Source organism: Phyllobates terribilis, unplaced genomic scaffold (genome assembly GCF_046119375.1).
Source record: "Phyllobates terribilis strain yellow unplaced genomic scaffold, ASM4611937v1 Scaffold_511__1_contigs__length_1272262, whole genome shotgun sequence".
Taxonomy (NCBI): domain Eukaryota; kingdom Metazoa; phylum Chordata; class Amphibia; order Anura; family Dendrobatidae; genus Phyllobates; species Phyllobates terribilis.
In genome coordinates, this window is record NW_027363271.1 from 426,103 (window position 1) to 447,127 (window position 21,025).

General features: G+C 47.9%; 1 long non-coding RNA gene across 1 annotated transcript; it reads right to left on the reverse strand.

Moving 5' to 3' along the window:
* Positions 1-849: 849 nt before the first annotated feature.
* On the reverse strand, positions 850-3,089 carry LOC141231525 (uncharacterized). Its single transcript, XR_012297863.1, has 3 exons — positions 3,023-3,089; positions 2,639-2,731; positions 850-931 (listed from the first exon to the last, which is right to left on the reverse strand). It is a non-coding gene; the product is annotated as an uncharacterized lncRNA (long non-coding RNA).
* Between the last annotated feature and the right edge of the window lie 17,936 nt (positions 3,090-21,025).

Here is a 21,025-nt window from a genome sequence, read left to right on the forward strand (position 1 = left end):
AAGAGCAAAATAGAAAAAAATGTAAGCAAAAAATGTTGTCATGCTGCCCTGTTAAGGGGGAGGGGGTCTGCTGCTGACACTGTGTAATGTACCCCACTTCCGTTAATATACCCCATCCTGGTATATATGGCCCCCTCCTTCCTGTTATATGTGGCCCTCATCCCCATCATGATATGCAATGGCACCCCAATCCACCATCCTGGTATGCATGGCACCCCAATCCCCCATCCTGGTATGCATGGCTCCCTCATCCCTCTTCCTGGTATGTATGGCACCCTTCATCCTGTTATGTATGGCACCCCCGCACACCCATCCTGGTATGTATGGCACCTTCATCCCTCTTCCTGGTATGTATGGTACCTTCATTCCTCTTCCTGGTATGTATACTATGTATGGCACTATTCATCCCTGTATGTATGGCCCCCCTCATCCTTCATCCCTGTATGTATGGCCCCCCTCATCCCGGTATGTATGGCCCCCTTCATCCCTGTATGTATGGCCCCCCTCATGCCACATCTCTGTATGTATGGCCCCCCTCATGCCTCATCCCTGTATGTATAGCCCCCCTCATCCTTGTATGCATCGCCCCCCTCATCCTTATATGCATGGCCCCCTTCATCCCTGTATGTATGGCCCCCTCATCCTGGTATGCTTGGCACCCCATGATCCCTGTCACGCTGCTCATAAAAAAAATAAACAATCAAACTCACCTCCTCTCTCCTCCAGCGCTGTGTTCCCCGAACATCCACGGGTCTGCCCATCCCTAATAACAACTGCTCCACATGAATTATTCTCACTGAATGACATCACACAACATGGAGCTGACTCTCTCGCTTACCTCGTCTCTTTTCCCTCTTTTCTTCATTTTCTGAGATTTCTTGCTCTATACTCAGATATATTGAAGATTTTCTTTCCACGTCAGCTGGAATTTCTAATCAGAAAGTAAAAAAAAGCCCTCATTAACAATATATTCTTATAGGATCTGCTTTGTGTCTATAATGTAAGTAAAGGGACGACTTATTACTTGATACTACTGTGCGGTCACTGTGGCTGAACGGCAGAGGAATCTTATTCATAAAGAGGTCAGGGATCATTGTCAGCCATCATATATGTGACAGTCCGTACTGGACATCTAGTGTCTCCCGGAAGTCTGTGTTACTGTTTGGGTTCAGCAGTCCGAACAAAGCTTGTTGAAAGGATGCAGAACAGCCAATCAACAAACTTTTCTGGAGTGGGCACTTCAGGCCCCATCACTGCCATGCCAAGTATTGGTATGCCTGTGATTGGCCGGCGCAGTATAAAGGGGACCCCACATCACTTTTGGGGGTGCACCCCCTTTTAATAATCAGTAAAGGCTATGCAGACAGCCGTGAGCTGATATTAATAGCCTGGGAAGCTTCATGGACATTGGCCTCTTCCCAGAATAATAACACCAGTCCCGAGCTGTCTGCTTTCCCTCATCTGGGCATTTTTTTATTTTATTTTTTTAATTATTATCTAAATACATGTACAGTAAGCTACACACACACACTGCACTAAATTATATATCTCACTGACAAATTTCTAACTATGCACAGGCACCGGCTGGTGAATACCGTATTTTTCGGACTATAAGACGCACCTAGGTTTTAGAGGAGCAAAATAGAAAAAAAATTTAAGCAAAAAATGTTGTCATGATGCCCTGTTAAGCTGGAGGGGGTCTGCTGCTGACACTGTTATAGGGGTAATGTACCCCACTTCCGTTAATATCCCCCATCCTGGTATATATGGCCCCCTCCTTCCTGTTATATGTGGCCCTCATCTCCATCCTGATATGCAATGGCACCCCAATCCACCATCCTGGTATGCATGGCACCCCAATCCCCCATCCTGGTATGCATGGCCCCCTCATCCCTCTTCCTGGTATGTATGGCACTCTTCATCCTGTTATGTATGGCGCCCCCGCACACCAATCCTGGTATGTATGGCACCTTCATCCCTCTTCCTGGTATGTATGGTACCTTCATTCCTCTTCCTGGTATGTATGGCACTCTTCATCCCTGTATGTATGGCCCCCCTCATCCTTCATCCCTGTATGTATGGACCCCCTCATCCAAGTATGTATGGCCCCCTTCATCCCTGTATGTATGGCCCCCCTCATGCCTCATCCCTGTATGTATAGCCCCCCTCATCCTTATATGCATCGCCCCCCTCATCACTTATATGCATGGCCCCCTTCATCCCTGTATGTATGGCCCCCTCATCCTGGTATGCTTGGCACCCCCTGATCTCTGTCACGCTGCTCATAAAAAAAATAAACAATCATACTCACCTCCTCTCTCCTCCAGCGCTGTGTTCCCCTCTGTGCTGAAATATTCACTGCATGCGTGGGGAGCAGTGACCACTCATTTTCCCTAATAGTTTGCACGTGGTAGCCGCAACGCAGCTCCTGCTGCGCTCAGCTGTCTGTGTGCCCGCTATTAAAGTCCCATGAATATTCACCACATCCCGTTCGGGTTCGGGATCACGTTAGGGTAACATTCTTGAGCCTGATGGACCCGAATATCCACGGGTCTGCCCATCCCTAACAACAACTGCTCCACATGAATTATTCTCACTGAATGACATCACACAACATGGAGCTGACTCTCACACTTACCTCGTCTCTTTTCCCCCTTTTCTTCATTTTCTGAGATTTCTTGCTCTATACTCAGATATATTGAAGATTTTCTTTCCACGTCAGCTGGAATTTCTAATCAGAAAGTAGAAAAAAGCCCTCATTAACAATATATTCTTATAGGATCTGCTTTGTATCTTTCCTGCATATAGTAGAATTGTTCTACTCCTGTCCCCTATACATCTGGTAATCTGGAAAAACTTTACAAAATTAGGCAAATGGAGATACAGTATGGGCCTATGGGCAACATAATTGGGATCCATGAAACATGTATAACATAGAAGACCACTAACAAAAATACCATATGAAAATATTTGAGCCTTGACATCAACATTCTCATTTTTTGTGCTGTAGACATGTACATACCTGACAATGGGGACGAGGGTGGCAAGCTGGTAATAGCATCATCTCTAATAGACACAGGAAAAGATTCTTTCTGCCTGTTTGGAAGAAGATAAACGTGTAAATTACAAGTAAATTCGGTATAGAAGGGGTTGTCTCACTAGATTAACATCAACAATAAGGCCTATTAGGATATATAAGAGTTATGGTAGGGAAGGTTTCCTACTCAAAACTACCTTCTATAAAGCAGAGCGAAAAACCACTACCAAGAATGGCTGGCATGTAGTACTACATCTCTCCTACAGTGTGGGCAGCACTAAAAGTGCATGACTGGCTGCAATTATGGGCTGTCACCACCAGAGGTTTCTGAAGCCAAAAGGACAATGACTGCTAATCACGGGAGATGCATGCTGTATTTGTTGTTATGGTGTTTATGTCCTATATTTGGGTTTGTGCATATATATCAGTATGGAGCTCCCAGTAATGACCCTAGAATCTACTCACATTTCTGAGATGCTTGTGCTGGATGCCGGGGTACACTCTGGAGGGGACTTGGGATCCTCATTGTTCATCCTCCTGGTAGCGGTGGTACAGAGCTAAATGCGGACAACAAGAAGATATTAAATACTTTTTTTTTACTTTTAGAGGTCTTTTTTTACATATTTTAGATTTATTGTTCTCATACTTACTTTAGAAAGCTTTTCAGAAGAAGATGTAAAATTCTGGAAGTTAAAGCTCTCATTGTCCTCCTCATCCTCTGAGACGAGATGTTTGTTTATATCAGAGTGATCTACCAGAGATAAGTAATGAAGTATTATTAGAGATTGTTAGTTTAGCACAGTCACCATTTATCCGTAATATTAATGGGAGCCAATTGCCTCAAATTATGGTAGACGAGACAAATAGCTGATTTGTCTAGATGACGTCTCCTTCTACTTACTGATAGGGGAGCTTGTGTCCACGTCTGACAAAAGCTGAGGAACGTACTCAGGCTTCTGACTTAAAAGGTTGTCAAAGTCTACATCACTCAGGAATGGATGACCTTTGATCTGAAATGCTCCTGCTGTAGAAGACAAAACAAAAGTATTGCGGATATTGCCAGAGACTGCTCCATATCTGAACTGTTTAACTTAATCTGAACTAATGACATAACTGAGCAAACATGAAGGAAATATACTGAAAGTCATATTATGGCGAACTAAAAATGGATGAGCTGATAGAGAAGTGCTGAGTCTCATGGACTTGAGCGATATGTCCTTGGTGTTATAAGTAAACTGTTACCTGTCCCAAGTCTTTGTGCAGGAATTTTTCTGAGCAGTTTAGTGATGAGGTTCTGAGCAACAAAGGGAGGAACGGGATTACAATCCCAAATTACGCCTCCTGTTATATAGAAAAAGACAGAAAATGAAATCTCTTTATTGGACTGTACGATAAAGCAAAGGAAATAAGTAAACAAATGTAACCAATCAAAGCTATAATCGGATTATTCTACTTACCTGTGACAACATTTTCATAAATCTCAGTTGGGGAATTTCCATAAAATGGAACCAATCCCACAAGAAATTGATGTAGTATGATCCCCATTGACCACCAGTCAACAGGTCTCCCATAGCCTTTTTTCAGGATGACCTCTGGGGCTACATAATATGGGGTGCCACAGACCTGGAAAGCAATAGAAGAAAGAGATGAGATTGATGATACCATTAATATGACAAGTTCTCACCATAAAAACACAATGACAGAAGATAAAATATCAGTGGAAAAGTTCTCTAGGAATGAAGAACGTAGAGAAGAAGCAATAGTGTGATGAGATTTGTAAAGAACAAGCTGGGTTTCTGTAAGTGATGCTGACCTCATGGTCCCGGAACTCTCTGGTGATGTCCTCTGTTAATTGCTTGTAGATGTTGGTTTTTGGTATCATGACACCAACTTTTGAAAGCCCAAAATCGGTAACTTTAATGTGTCCAGCAGATGTTATCAGGAGGCTGCGAAAAAAAAGATGATTTTAGCCTTACAGACTATATGATAATAAATAATAACTTTCCCTCCTTATTATACTACAGGGGCACTTACTTCTCCGGTTTCAGGTCTCTGTGCACCACACCACAGCTGTGCAAGTATTCCACTGCAACAACCACTTCTGCAAAGTACAAGCGGGTCAAGGGGACAGATAAATGACCCCTGGTGTTTAGAAGGGTCTGACAGTTTCCACCTATAGAAAAAAAGGAAATATGACAGGTGAGGGGTTTATAAATCAGATCCCTGTGACGAATAATGAGAAGTCAGCAGATATATTTGGCAGGAGAGAATATATACAGATGTAAAGGATAGTGCACATAATATTAGACAAAAGTAGTGGTAAAATGTGGTCCTTAACTAATTACATAAATACATGTCCCACTCAATATGAGTGGCCGCTCACACATAATTTTGACCACAACATAGAATGAGGATCCCCACACAGAATAAGGACTCCCACAGCACACCACTCAGTATGAGGACCCCACTCAGTTTAGGGGCATTCACAGTCGGCAACTCAATATAGGAGCATTCACAGTCTCCCATAGCCTCTCACACAGTATTATGTCTCCCACAGCCCTCAATTCAGTATTATGCCCACCACCAGCCACATCACTCAGTATTATGGCACCCACCAGCCTCACTATTTCATATTATGGCCCTCACCAGCCATCTAATCAGTATCATGGCCCCCCACCAGCCCCACCAATCAGTATTATGGGCCTCACCAGCCCTCCAATCAGTATCATGGCCGCCTCCAGCCCCACCACTTATACAAATCAGTATAGTTGTTCCCACGAGCCTCTTAACTCAATATTATGACTCCCAGCAGCCCCACCACTCAGTATTATGGCTAACACAAGCCTCACTACTCAGTATTATGGCCCCCATCAGCCCCATCACTCATTATTATGGACCTCACCAGCCCCACCACTCAGTACTATGGCCCTCACCAGCCATCTAATCAGTATCATGGCCCCCACCAGCCCCACCAATCAGTATTATGGGCCTCACCAGCGCTCCAATCAGTATCATGGCCTCCCCCAGCCCTACCACTTAGTATTATGGCCCTAACCATCCATCTAATCAGTAAAATGGCCCCAGCACTCAGTATGATGGCCCCCTCCAGCCCCATTACACAGTATTATGGCACCCACCAACTCTCAGTATTATGGCCCTCACCAAGCCTCCAATCAGTATCATGCCCCTCCATCTTCCAAATCAGTATGATGGCCCCCATCAATGCTCCAATTAGTATGATTGGCTACCTTCAGCCCCCTATTCAGTATTATGGTTGCCACCACTCAGTATAATTGTCCCCACTAGCCCCCAGCTCATTATTATTGCTCCCTTCAGCCCCACCACTCAGTATTTTGCCCCCCTGAAATCAGCATGATGACCCCCACCAGTGCCCCAAACAGTATGATTGGCTACTGCCAGCCACCCATTCAGTATTATGGCCCCTGCAAATACTAACATAAAAAAGCACTACTCATCTCACCCCATTCCCCAGGCATTCTGGTCAGTGCAGTGTGAGTACTGAGTCGCCACACTACAGGCGTGATGCTATTGCGACTTTTCACCTTCAGTGCACAGAGTCTCAGACTCACCACAGGCTGAATGGTGGATCAGGGAGCTTTTGGCTTCTTTATCCACCATTCTGTTCAGCCATATTCGCATTCTGAGGATGTGGCTATGCTGAAATTTTGATGATAGGATCAGGGATGGGAAACAAAGCAAAGTGGCGCGGGACCCCTCCGACTCATGGGCACCATAGCACCCGTGCACACAGATCAATGAATTTCCAGGTATCTTGGTAATATATAACCTATAGTAAATTCTCTGTGGGGATGTAGCCAACCACTTGGACAAATCCTAATTATATGAGCGGTGATAAGATGTAAGCAGACATGGATTGAATATAAAATAATGTATATGTCCTACCTTCTACATACTCCATAACCATACACAGGTGAGATTTAGTTGGAAAGGAGCAGAGCATGGAGACCACAAAGGGACAATCAGCGAATGTTAAGATGTCCCTCTCCAGAAAGGCCAATTCCACTTTTCTTGGAGTATCCAGGTTCTGCTTGGCCATTTTCTTCATTGCAAAGATCTGGTGTGAGTCTTTATGGTGCACTAAGTATACGGCCCTGGAGAAAAGGAGAATCTATGGGTTATAATGAATCCTTATGAATAGTCCATCTATAGAAGTCATTACATGATCTTCTGTACCAATTCTTGAAATCTGTCCGTCACTGGATATTCATTTCAAGAAATTAATAAAATAGCACTTTTTAGATCAACTATGGGAGATCTGCACAATGCCATGTCTGTCTGAGGCCTCACCCATGTCGCATTAGAGACATGGGAGAGAATCTACCGAAATTCTTCTTGGCCAGATTCTCTATATTTGGTGAATAGATACGATTCTGTCCAAGTGAAATTTACTGCAAATTGAAATTCCTCCAATTGCTGTAAGAAGAAATTTGTTATGCTCCTCCCATACCCTATGGCATAATAAAAGGATGGGATGGAAGTAGTTAAAAAATAATAAAACATGTTATACCCACCTATCCTAGGCTCTCGCCTGTCCATCGCTGCAGTCCTGCGTCCTCTGTGCCAGTCTCTGGATGTTCTGGCGCCCCCTTCTGGTGCTGAGGCCAGTGATTGGACTCACATTGTCATGGTGGAGGATGTGGGTGCAGATGTCATTGACGTCAGTATCGTGTCAATCCTCACATGACCGTGTGCAGCCAATCTCTCTTATCAGCTCCATAATGGAGCCGCCCCCAAAAAAACAAAGTCCGCTGAGGAGGAGAAGGAAGCCCTGGTGGAGGTGCAGCATAAGAACAGGTGAGGGGCTAGGACAGGGGAATGGAATATATTATTTTATCTCTTTCCTTAAGGGTATGTGTCCATATGAAGTATTTGGAGCAGAAAGTTTTCCACCAAATCTGCATCCCTAGGCAGGAAAAACTATGCAAAAAAGAGGTGCGTTTTGTCATGTTTTTACCTGCGTTTTTGTTGCAGATTTTTCCCCACTTATTATTATGTGTGAAATCTGCAGAAAAAATACTGAAAGAAATGACATGATGCAGATGTGCTGCAAATCTGCAAGGAAAAATAAGCATCGTGTGCATAAGATTTCAGGAGTCTCCATCACTTTGCTGGCAACATGAAATCCCTCAGGTTTTGTGACAATTCTGAGCAGAAAAAACAGCAAAAATGCAAAAAATCTGCAATGTGTGCACAGGCCCTTACAGTCTGATTTGTTATAGATCAGTTTGCTCAACTGTATATAAATGACCTGAATAGTGAGAATTAGAACAGTGATGTGGACTCAGATCATTTCCCTATGATAACGCTGAATGGCAGAGCACAGAGGCAGAAGCATTGTCATAGGGAACCTGAGAAATATGGATTATACCAGCAGAAATCTCACCCAAAAGCTCCGCTGCCGATCAGTCTGGATGTTTGGAAGTCGCTCATATGCGGCTTTCTCGCCGGGATCAATGATTCGATCAAACGCTATAAAAAAATAAGAAATGATTTTCAGATAAAAAAGCTGCAAGAAAAAAGCTCCGGATACAAAACCATCTTCCACCTCTGTTATGTCCCGGCTGATTTACACTGATTGTATGTAGGGGGCGATACAAGCAGGACGCGCCGCAGACATGGGGGTAATTTAAGGGGGATCCGCCATACACCGGAATCATTGTACAGTGCAGAATAATATGGGAGATCACAGAAGAGAACTGAAAAGGAATCTGTCAGCAAGTTGTGTTTTATATGTAATCTAAGAACTGCATGAAGTAAGGGCCGAAATCCTGATTCCGGCTATGTGTCACTTACTAGGGTCTGTGTCGTTGTTTTATTAAAATCAGTGTTTAATCAGCAAGAGATTATCACTACAGGACTAGTTGTCTTGTGCCATGTAGTCCTATTGCTCTGTGTAGCCCTGCCCCCACCACTGATTAGTGGATTTCTGCCTATCCACAGCGTACTGTACAAGAAAGCTGCCAATCAGTGCTGTGGGCAGTTATACATAGCCCAGCATGCAGAGAAAGAGAGATTTTATCACAACTGCTGCACCCAGTAAGTGACAGTGCTGGAATCAGGGTCCCTGCCCCTACATCATGCTGCTCTCAGGTGAGTAGCACAATCTGGTGACAGATTCCCTTTAGTATAAGTGCTATTATCTAACACAATAGTGTCATCTACATTTAGAATAGAGATGTCCCATGGTTATATGGGGATAATACAGGACGTGTCATTCACACCCCATGATCTGGTGATATACAGACATCTCCCTCTATGATACTTACAGCGGCAGGTTCTTGGATCTCTGGGATCTCACAGATTACACTGTCAGCATCCGCCAGCACAGATGTATCTAAAATAGTGATAAAACGATGAAGAAATAAAATGTATTAGATTATATCAATCCTATATACACAATACAGCAATATAATGGAGAAATGGCAGGACGTCTGTAAATGGGGCTATTACTAATTATATGGGGATTCTAAATATGAGAACGTACGGCACATCCATAGACAGATACATGTAATATAAATGATGGAGGAATCCCCAATCATCACATGAATGAGGAACTCATCACCCTCACTGTACATGTGAGTGATGGGAAGAGACAGTTCAAGCAGAGCAGCCATATGCAAATTAGCCTGGAAGTGCACTGGGGGCATGTTACTGCACTCTGACTTTTTCTTCCCCCCCAGTGAACTTCCATCTAGATTTATATTAGATTTCTCCTGACTAAGACATTAGATCCTGATCCCCCATCCTGGTATATGCTCCCCCATACTGGTATATGCTCCCCCATCATGGTATATGCTCCCCCATCTTGGGCCCCCATTCTAGTATGTGCTCCTCCATCCTGGAATATGCTCCCCCATCCTGGTATATGCTCTCCTATCCTGGTATATGCTCCCCAGTCCTGGTATATTGTCCCCCATTCTGGTATATTGTTCCTCATCTTGGTATATGGTCCCCCATCCTGGTATATGCTCCCCTCCATCCTGTTCCCCTATACTGGTATATGCTCCCCCATCCTAATCCCCTATCCTGGTATATGCTCCCCTATGCTCGTCCCCCATCCTGGTATATGCTCCCCCCATCCTGGTATACGCTCCCTCATACTGGTCCCCTATCCTGGTATATGCTCCCCCATCCTGGTCCCCCATCCTGGTATATGCTCTCTCATCATGGTCCTCTATACTGGTATATGCTCCCCCATCCTGGTCCATGGTCCCTCATCCTGGTATATGCTTTCCCCCATCCTGGTATATGCTCTACAATCCTGGTCCCCTATAGTGGTATACGCTCCCCAATACTGTTCCTCTATCCTGATATATGCTCCCCAATCCTGGTCCCCTATCCTGGTCCATACTCCCCCATCCTGGTTCCCTATCCTGGTATATGCTCCCCCATCCTGGTTCCCTATCCTGGTATATGCTCCCCCATCCTGCTCCATGCTCCCCCATCCTGGTATATGCTCCCCCATCCTGGTCCTTGTTCCCCCATCCCGGTCCCCAATCCTGGAATATGCTCCCCCGTCCTGGTCCATGCTCCCCCATTCTGGTATACGCTCCCCAATCCTGGTCCCCCATCCTGATCCCCCATCCTGGTATATGCTCCCCCATCATGGTATATGCTACCCCTTATTCTGGTATATGCTCCCCAATCTTGATCCTCCATCCTGGTATATGCTCCTCCATCATGTTATATGCTCCCACCCCAGCCGGGTATATGCTCCCCCATCCTGGTCCCCCATCCTGGTATATGCTCCCCCATCATGGTATATGCTCCCCCCCCATCCTCTGGCGCCAGTCTCCTCCACCGGCCTCTCTGAAGATCAGGGTATGTCCCCACTGGAGATCGCAATACACGGTAAGCGCCTACGCATACCGCTTTATCAGTCGCCACACTCCTCCTCCATCCTCATCCTCCTCCCTCCCTGTCTGGGATGTGTCTTTCTGTCTCTGTCACATCCCTGATTATATTATAGGTAGAAGGTCGGATGGTCGGCTTACCTGTAATCAGATCGCTGGTCAGTTCCGGCTGACTTGTATTAGGGTCAGGGATTATTTCCGGGTGTAGATTTTGCCCATCTTTGGTGTTGCCTTTTGCTGTTTCCTAATAATTATAATATATATATTTAATATGTGGAAGATTTCACCAAATCACGAAACACATAAATCAGGAAGCACTAAACCCACATTTACAGATGCAGCAATTGTAACTATACAAATAATGCGCCATCTTGATAATATTTCTCAGAAAGTTCTCTCATTTAGGTGGATTAAGATAAATTTAGATTGAAAAATCAAACGTTCAGTGTAAACTTCGACTTTTCTGCACTGTGATACCCCAGAGCTGTGTTACCTGCATTCTTTATATCATGGGTACATCTTGTACTCCATTCCCTACAGTATTGGGTGGAATTGCTTTACACTGCAGTTCCTCTCCACAAGTCCATGTTAATATAGTGTAGAAGAGACTTGTGTGCACTATTATCGCCTATTATCTCAGCTTCAGCATTTACAAGCAGGAAGACTCTGATAATAGTGATAGACAGAAGCGGTAATACAGACTTCCCACCACTGAGCTGTGACTACATCAGCAGAATACAGACTGTGCTCACAGGCGAGGGAGCAGCACAGACTGGCGGCCATACATATGCTGAGCCTGCCAGGAGCTGACAGGAGGCCTGTAACATCTACCACCAGATCTGATATCTGACTGCTGATCTGGAGAAGATCAGAAAACAAGGACGTGTGATAGGGAAGATGACGGCTCCTTACCAGGCGTTCCGATGAGCGGGCCGGATGTTCCAGGACAGACAGGACTTTCTCGGCGAGTTCTTTAATAAAAGCCAAATCGCCGTTTTGAAATCTTTTTTCAGCCTATAAAAAAGAAAAGAAATAAAAATGAAAATCCTGAGTGAGAAAGGGCACAATGGAGGCGGCCATTGTATGTGACATCTGCTCCTCTGAAGAAGTTTCTGTCCCACTATTATTATCTATGATTATGGAGAAGATTTGTGCGGAGCGTCCGCCACTTACCTGCTGTAGTAAAGTCCTGATGTTCTGAGGTAAATCCATCAGATAGTCTGACGTTAGATGACCTTGGTAGTGTTTGGTCAGGCAGTCATTTACTAGCTTTATCACCATCCGGTGAGTGAAGCTGAGGACGCCATCAGGTGGTAGAAGCGCAGTGTCTGGGTTATTATTGATAATAATCTCCCATAGTGCGTCTACCTCAAGATTATCCAAAAGTAATTCAGCCATAGCGAAAAACTGCAAATGCTATCAGTCACTATGAAGCCAAGAAAGGCACCCGTGACCCTGTGTACATTCTATAAGTAATGGCTGTGAGCTGTGATGTCATAATGGCCGACCATCACCAGTGATGTCATCATGGAATCTTGTCACAGAATGTTAAATTGGCGGCTCTGCACAAAAAGATGCCACCTAGCAATGCTGACAGTGCAAACACCATAGAATGAATTACATCTCCATGTTATTATGGACGTTTTATTTTATTTTCAATTACAGCACAACCAGGATAAGGGGATGTTCACACGTTGCATTTTCACTGCATTTTTTTCCACCCCGAAAACCTGAGTGGTAGGAGGAAAAACGCTGCATACAATACTCGCGTTTTTGCAGCTCTTTTAATGTTTTTTTTTTATTTTAATGGGTGAAAAGCGCTGCAAAACTGAAAGAATTGACAAGCTGCAGATTTAAAAAAACACAGGAAAAAAAATGCAACGTGTGATTGAGAGTTTAGAAATCTCATTCTCTAAGCTGGCTCTGTAAAATGCAGCGTGTGATTGAGAGTTTAGAAATCTCATTCTCTAAGCTGGCTCTGTAAAATGCAGCGTGTGATTGAGAGTTTAGAAACCTCATTCTCTAAGCCGGCTCTGTAAAATGCAGCGTTTTATTTCCTCAGAAGAAAAAAAACGGCTGAAAAAAAACTGCCAACTGTGAACATACCTTAAAAATATACTCAGTTCTGTTACAGGAAACATTGTGTAGATTTATTTCTCATGTGTCTTTTTTTACCATAGAACATTTAACTCATTGGCTGCACATGACTATTAACAACTGTGACAACTATTGAGCAATTAAAGATAAGCGACTCAAGTTATAAATCATTTAGATCAGGGGTCGGCAATTCATTTTCCTGAGGGGCCACATAAGAAATTGTGACTGTTGTGGCTGAACTAATAGGCTGAGAATTAATTCTACTATGCTCACGCGCCATGCTCAAGTCCCCGGCCCGCATATTGTGCGGCTGTGACAGCTGACAAACATGCAGGAAATGTTTTCCATACACATGGCCTTAGCCATGTTGGTTATTGGCATTACTGTGATTGGCCGGCTGCATTGCGTCATCGGGTTTATAGAAGACCCTGTGAGGCGAAGCTTACCACACTGTCCTCTGGAAGCAGTTCAGAGAGAGTTGACCTAAAAAGGGAGAGCTTATATTATTCTACGTCCCACCCTAAATATTATAAAATTGTACCCTTTACTACCTTTCATGGTGTTTTTAACATTTTCTGACCTATTTAATAAGTAATGAATTTAAAAAAATGACGTGGCGTCCCCCCTATTTTTGATAACCAGCCAAGGTAAAGCAGACAGCTACAGGCTGATATTACTGATATTATCAGGCTGGGAACGTCTATGGATATGACGCGCCCCCTGGGCCGTGGGGTACCCGGTGCCGGGCTGGTAGATGCTGGGGGTTGTAGTCACAGTGGCGGTGACCCGGTCCGTGACCCAGGGCGGTCAATCCAAGGGAAATTATATGTATAGGTTTTATTAAAGAGTCCGACTACGCCACCTGTGGAATGCAGCTAAAGGGGCCGCCGCTGCGGAGCAGTCCTCTTAAGCTGGTGGTATTGCAGCAAGGATGTTATGACTCCCCACAGGAAGAGTTAGCTTCAGGGCAGGGTGTAAATGTTGGTGGTTGTGCAGGGTGTCGTAGTGCAGTAATAACCACAGAGTCAGTATAGTGCAGTCCCAGGGTCTTTACTGATGACAATTAGGCAAGACTGGATTGGGGTACTGGCTAGAGGTAAGAGTCCGGTCAGCCTGGAAGCAAGCATAGAGTCCTCCTTGCCAGGTGAGGTTGTAGGCCTCCCCTTCTCACTATACTCTTTGGCTTTGCTGCTTGTAGCTGTGCTATAGCCCATGTCCCTGAGTATAATGTTCTGTGCTCACCCGTATGGCTTGCAGCTCGGGCCTTACTCATGCATTGATCCCACGTAGCGGTGCTGGTCCCTCTGTGCTGCTGAGCCTCCGGGCGTCTGATGGGGCCAGGAGACCTTCAATCTCCTGCCCTACGGTATCTGCTGCTGGGCCTTCAGTGCCCCACAGCCTCGGACTCCGGTGTCCGGTCCTCTGTGTTTTTTCTAGCTAGGACGAGCTACCTCAGCTCCAATACCTAGCTCCTCTCTCTTCGACGTCCTAAACTCAACTACCAATACTAAGACTAACTAACCCCGCCCCCAGATCCCAGTTACCAAGGGGAGGAGCTCCCCTTGCTGGTCTGGAGCCAGAAAAATGTTGCATGCTTAGTATCCCTGACTAGGGGATCCCTGCTTGCTTCCAGGCATGGCATTACCTCTTTTGAGGGAGGCAAAGCCACTGTGGCAACCGTACCACTAGGGTGCCACATTCCCTCCTTGTTAATTTCAGTACTCCCGGACTGAGAATATTTTTCAAAAGTAACAAATAACAACAACAAGGCACATAGAAAATTATTAACATTACAGTCTTTAACAGGTTACAGTATAATCTGCAACCAGGTGTCCATTTTCCTTATTAAGGTGCAAACTTGAACATGAGGGAGCCGTCCGCAAACCCTCAATGTAGGCCCTGGGCGTGGCTGCAGGGCATGGATGATCCAGGTGTTGGACCACGTCTTCGGCCACGCCAAACGTTTTTTTGTTCTAAGGTCATTTGTTATAATCATAAAACCAATAAGGGGGTAACTCTAATAAGTGCAACTATTTACAATGGAAAGTTCTTTGGTTATTCACTGTCCATAACCTACAAGTCTTTGTACCCCTTTCAGGTAACTGGATAAACACATATAAAATGTAACGGGTCTGGGAGGCGGAACCTCTGGGCTACTATACAAGGGAGCGGTCCTTGTAAGGGAGCGGGTGGCGACCAGGCAGGCAGTCACAGCAGGTGACCGGGACAGTCTCTGGGTGTACGGGCAGGAGGTCACGGCAAGTGATCAGGGCAGTCTCTGGAAGAACGGGCTGGAGGTCACGGCAAGTGACCGGGGCAGTCTCTGGAAGAACGGGCTGGAGGTCACGGCAAGTGACCGGGGCAGTCTCTAGGTAAGGGGTAGGTACGACCTGTGATGGCAGAACCTCCAGGTAGGCTAGCAAGGCAGATAGAGGATGTGTGCTCCCAGGTGAGCAAGCGAGAGTCTCTGGAATAGCAGGTGGTCACAGCACGTGACGGCGGAGCCTCCAGGTAGGCAAGCAGGCAGGTAGCGGAGAAGCGCTCCCAGGTGAGCGGGCAAGAGTCTGGAATAGCTGGTGGTCACAGCACGTGACAGCGGAGCCTCCGGGCAGGCAAGCAGGCAGGTAGCGGAGAAGCGCTCCCAGGTGAGCGGGCAAGCTGGTCCATAGACAGACTGACCGGAGTTGTAAGGCAGACCGTCGGACCTCAGGCAAGCAGGCAGGTAGCTGATGTGCGCTCCCAGGTGAGCGGGCAAGTTGGTCCTTAGACAGACTGACCGGAGTTGTAAGGCAGACCGTCGGACCTCAGGCAGGCAGGCAGGTAACAGGAAATCAGGCAGGATTAGGACAGCAAGCTGGCAGGAATCTGGCAGGTAACTGGCAACGGGACCTGAGGGCTGAAGCAGAGTAGAACGGTGCAACAACATTGCTCGGGCACCTCCATTTTGGAGGAGGTGCCTTATATATGGTAAAGTCCTCCGGCCATTGGCCGGGGACTCCTTAGGACGGCGCGCGCGGCCCCTTTAAGAGGGAGGGAGAGCGCGCGCGCGCGCCCTAAGCACAGTGGCCGGGAAGGAGCGCGCGCTGCCAGCAGAGCGGGAGAGGGACGCCGGGCACGGAGCAGAGCGGTGAGGGGAACAGTGTCCCTGCCTAGCAGAGGGCAGGGACACCGGCACTACAGTACCCCCCCCCTTTAGGCCCCCCCTTTTTTAGGCCAGATAGAAATTTAGCTAGGATGAGAGGGGCATGGATGTTCTCCCGGGGCTCCCACGTTCTCTCCTCAGGACCAAACCCCTTCCAATCTACCAGAAAAAAGGTCTTTCCTCTTACCCTTTTGGTGGCAAGAATGTTCTCTACCTCAAACTCGTCCTCAGCAGAAACCGGAGCAGGAGGCGTACCTGTAGACTTGGAAAAAGAGTTAAGCACCACGGGTTTGAGGAGAGATACATGGAAGGAGTTAGGGATCCGTAAGTTGGCCGGGAGTTTCAATTTATAGGCCACCGGGTTGATCTGACTGATGACCTCCAGAGGACCGATGAACCGAGGCCCTAACTTGTAAGAAGGTATCTTGAGTCGAACATATTTAGATGAGAGCCAGACTTTATCTCCTGGACGAAATTGTGGAGGATCCAGGCGTTTTTTGTCAGCGTGTCTTTTCATACGCTCGGATGACAGAAGGAGTGCGGACCGGGTACTCTCCCATATGGAGGAAAATTTGCTAACGAGAGATTCCGCAGCCGGGTTGTCCACAGAGGTGGAGACAGGAAAAGGAATCCGAGGATGCTGACCAAAGACTACAAAAAACGGGGATTTGGAGGAGGATTCGCTCTCGTGATTATTATAAGAGAACTCGACCCATGGTAGGAGATCCACCCAGTCAGAATGGTGGGCATTAACGAAGTGCCGGAGGTAACTGGTCAGGTTCTGATTGATCCGCTCCACTTGACCATTGGACTGTGGGTGGTAAGCGGAAGAGAAGTCCAGGGTGACGTCTAGTAGTTTACAAGTGGCTCTCCAGAAACGTGAGGTGAACTGTACCCCACGATCCGACACGATGTGGAGGGGCAGGCCATGAAGACGGAAGATGTGGCGGATAAAGTCTTTAGCCAGCTCGGGTGCAGACGGAAGGTCTGGCAGGGGAATAAAGTGAGCCATCTTGGAAAAGCGGTCAGCGACCACCCAAATGACCGTACAACCGGCAGAGACGGGGAGATCAGTTATAAAGTCCATTGCTATATGCTGCCAGGGGGCAGCAGGTACAGGAAGCGGAAGGAGGCGTCCGGCTGGCAGATGTCTCGGGACTTTGTTGCGGGCGCAGGACACACAGGCAGAAACAAAGTCTATTATGTCCTTGTGCAGGGTAGGCCACCAATAGTGCCGGGCAATAAGCTGGAGGGTCTTTTTCTGACCGGCGTGGCCAGCTAGTTTAGACGAATGGCCCCAGTGTAGGATCTTCTCCCGATCAGGTACTGAAACAAACGTCTTACCGGGAGGGAGACGATTTAGACTCACGGGAGCCACCTGCATTACTCTGGCGGGATCGATGATATGTTTAGGTTCTTCCTCGAGATCGGACACCAGAAAGGATCGGGACAAGGCGTCTGCTTTGACGTTTTTGTCAGCCGGGCGAAAAGGAAGAACAAAATCAAAGCGAGCAAAAAACAAGGACCACCTGGCTTGGCGCGAGTTAAGTCTCTGGGCATGCTGGAGGTAAGCCAAGTTCTTGTGGTCAGTGTAAATTATTACCGGATGAAGAGCCCCCTCGAGTAGGTAACGCCACTCCTCCAACGCCAGCTTGATGGCCAATAACTCTCGGTCTCCTATGGAATAGTTGCGCTCAGAAGAGGAGAAGAGTTTGGAGAAGAAGCCACAAGTTACCATTCTCCCGGAAGATGATTTTTGAGTAAGTACCGCTCCGGCTCCAGAGGAGGAGGCGTCAACTTCCAGGAAGAACTGCTTGTTGCCGTCCGGGCGATGCAGCACCGGGGCGGAAGAGAAGGCCTGTTTTAGGGAAAGAAAGGCTTCCTCTGCTTCGGGCGGCCACTCTTTGGGATTAGTACCCTTACGGGTGAGCGCGGAAATTGGGGCAGTCCGGAAGAGAAGTGCGGGATGAAGAGGCGGTAATAGTTGGCGAAGCCCAGGAACCGTTGAATAGCCTTCAACCCCTCTGGTCGGGGCCATTTCTCGATGGCAGACAGTTTCTCAGGATCCATTTGTAGGCCGGTCTGAGAGATAATGTAGCCCAGAAACGGAAGCGAGGTCTGCTCAAAGAGGCACTTCTCATATTTAGCGTAGAGATGGTTCTGCCTGAGCCTGAGCAGGACCTGACGAACATCCCTCCGGTGAGTCTGGAGATCCGGAGAGAAGACCAAGATGTCGTCCAGGTACACCACTACGCAGGAGTAGAGAAGGTCCCGGAAGATGTCATTGACCAACTCTTGAAAGACGGCAGGAGCGTTACAGAGGCCAAAGGGCATTACCAGATATTCATAGTGGCCGTCCCGGGTGTTGAATGCCGTCTTCCATTCATCCCCCTGACGGATACGAACCAGGTTGTACGCCCCACGGAGGTCCAGTTTGGTGAAGATTCTAGCCCCCCTCAGACGATCAAATAACTCCGGAATGAGCGGAAGGGGGTACTTATTCTTCACCGTGATCTGGTTAAGGCCTCTATAGTCTATACAGGGACGGAGAGAGCCGTCCTTCTTTTTGACGAAAAAGAAGCCTGCTCCCGCCGGGGAGGTAGATTTCCGGATGAATCCCCTGGCCAGATTCTCCTCAATATATTCGGACATCGACCGGGTCTCAGCAGCGGATAATGGATAAATACGCCCACGGGGAGGAGAAGTACCAGGTAACAGGTCGATAGGGCAGTCGTATGGTCTATGAGGGGGTAGTGTCTCTGCCTCCTTTTTATTAAAGACATCAGCATAAGACCAATAAGGAATCGGAAGTCCAGGTAGATTAGCTGGGGTAGGAGAAGGACGGACGGGATGAACGGGAACCAGACAGGTCTTATGGCAGCCCTGTCCCCAGCGAAGGACTTCTCCGGTCTGCCAGTCAAGAACGGGTGCATGTTTCTGGAGCCAAGGTAGGCCTAGCAAGAGGGCGTGAGAGAGTCCAGGCAGAACATGGAAGGAGATACTTTCAGAATGCAGCATTCCCACCTGCAGAGTAATGGATTCGGTGATGAGTTGGATGGGGCGTGGTAAGAGCCCCCCATCCACGGCAGCAACAGACAAGGGTACAGCCAGAGGTTTGGTGGGGATGCGGTATTTCTCTACCAGGGACTGTGAAATAAGATTCCCGGCTGCTCCAGAGTCCAGTTGGGCTAGTTCGAAATAACGGTTCTCCCCGTAGATGATTGAAACTGACAACAGCAGGGATGGAGAGGATTTATTCTTGTCTAGGTGGACCTCTCTGAGCGAACCTAGACACAGGCGTTTCCCGACCTCTCCGGGCAGGCACGGATCCGGTGCTCCTTACTGCCACAGTAGAAGCAGGTCCCCTCGGCACGGCGTAAGTCCTGACGGGTCTTGACCATCTTGGTCTGGTCGACCTGCATAGGCTCAGGAGGGTGTACCTGGTTAGAGACAGAAGGAGTGACGGGTTTCTGAAAAGTAGGAGCTAGACGTGGTAACCTCCTCTCACGGGTGACCTCTCTGGCACGCTCCTGGAACCGTAGGTCAATCCGGGTGGCAAGAGTTATTAAGTCATCGAGAGTGGTAGGAATGTCCCGACCGGCAAGTTCATCTTTAATACGGCCGGACAGACCCTCCCAGAAGACGGAAACCAGAGCGTCGTTATCCCAGGCCAGCTCCGAGGCAAGGGTACGGAACCGTATGGCATATTGGCCCACGGTGAGACTTTCCTGACGGAGGCGTAGCAACGATGATGCGGATGAGGTCTTCCGTCCGGGTTCGTCGAAGACTTTCCGGAAAGCCGTGAGAAAAGCAGGCAAGTTGGACACCAGGGGGTCTCCTCTCTCCCATAGAGGATTTAGCCAGGCCAGGGCCTCCCCGGTGAGATGGGACATGATGAATGCAATTTTGGCTTGGTCGGAGTTAAACTGGTGGGACAATAGTTCAAAATGCAGGGTGCACTGATTTATGAAGCCCCGAGCCTGGGCTGAGTCGCCTCCGAAGCGAGGAGGTGCAGAAAGCCGAGGTCCGGGGTAGGATATCATGGTGTTAGTGGACAGCGGAGCTGCCGGATTGCGAGACATGGCACTGGCGGAGGTTGTTGGTGGAACAGTCAGAGTGTCCAGGCGAGTATTGACATTCCGCAGGTGACCCAGGATGGACTCCTGTTGGGACCTTTGACGGGACAGTTCATGACACAGGTCCGAGAGCGAGGGAGCTTGGGTGCCACCGGGTTCCATGGCCCGAGCAAACTGTAACGGGTCTGGGAGGCGGAACCTCTGGGCTACTATACAAGGGAGCGGTCCTTGTAAGGGAGCGGGTGGCGACCAGGCAGGCAGTCACAGCAGGTGACCGGGACAGTCTCTGGGTGTACGGGCAGGAGGTCACGGCAAGTGATCAGGGCAGTCTCTGGAAGAACGGGCTGGAGGTCACGGCAAGTGACCGGGGCAGTCTCTGGAAGAACGGGCTGGAGGTCACGGCAAGTGACCGGGGCAGTCTCTAGGTAAGGGGTAGGTACGACCTGTGATGGCAGAACCTCCAGGTAGGCTAGCAAGGCAGATGGAGGATGTGTGCTCCCAGGTGAGCAAGCGAGAGTCTCTGGAATAGCAGGTGGTCACAGCACGTGACGGCGGAGCCTCCAGGTAGGCAAGCAGGCAGGTAGCGGAGAAGCGCTCCCAGGTGAGCGGGCAAGAGTCTGGAATAACTGGTGGCCACAGCACGTGACAGCGGAGCCTCCGGGCAGGCAAGCAGGCAGGTAGCGGAGAAGCGCTCCCAGGTGAGCGGGCAAGCTGGTCCATAGACAGACTGACCGGAGTTGTAAGGCAGACCGTCAGACCTCAGGCAAGCAGGCAGGTA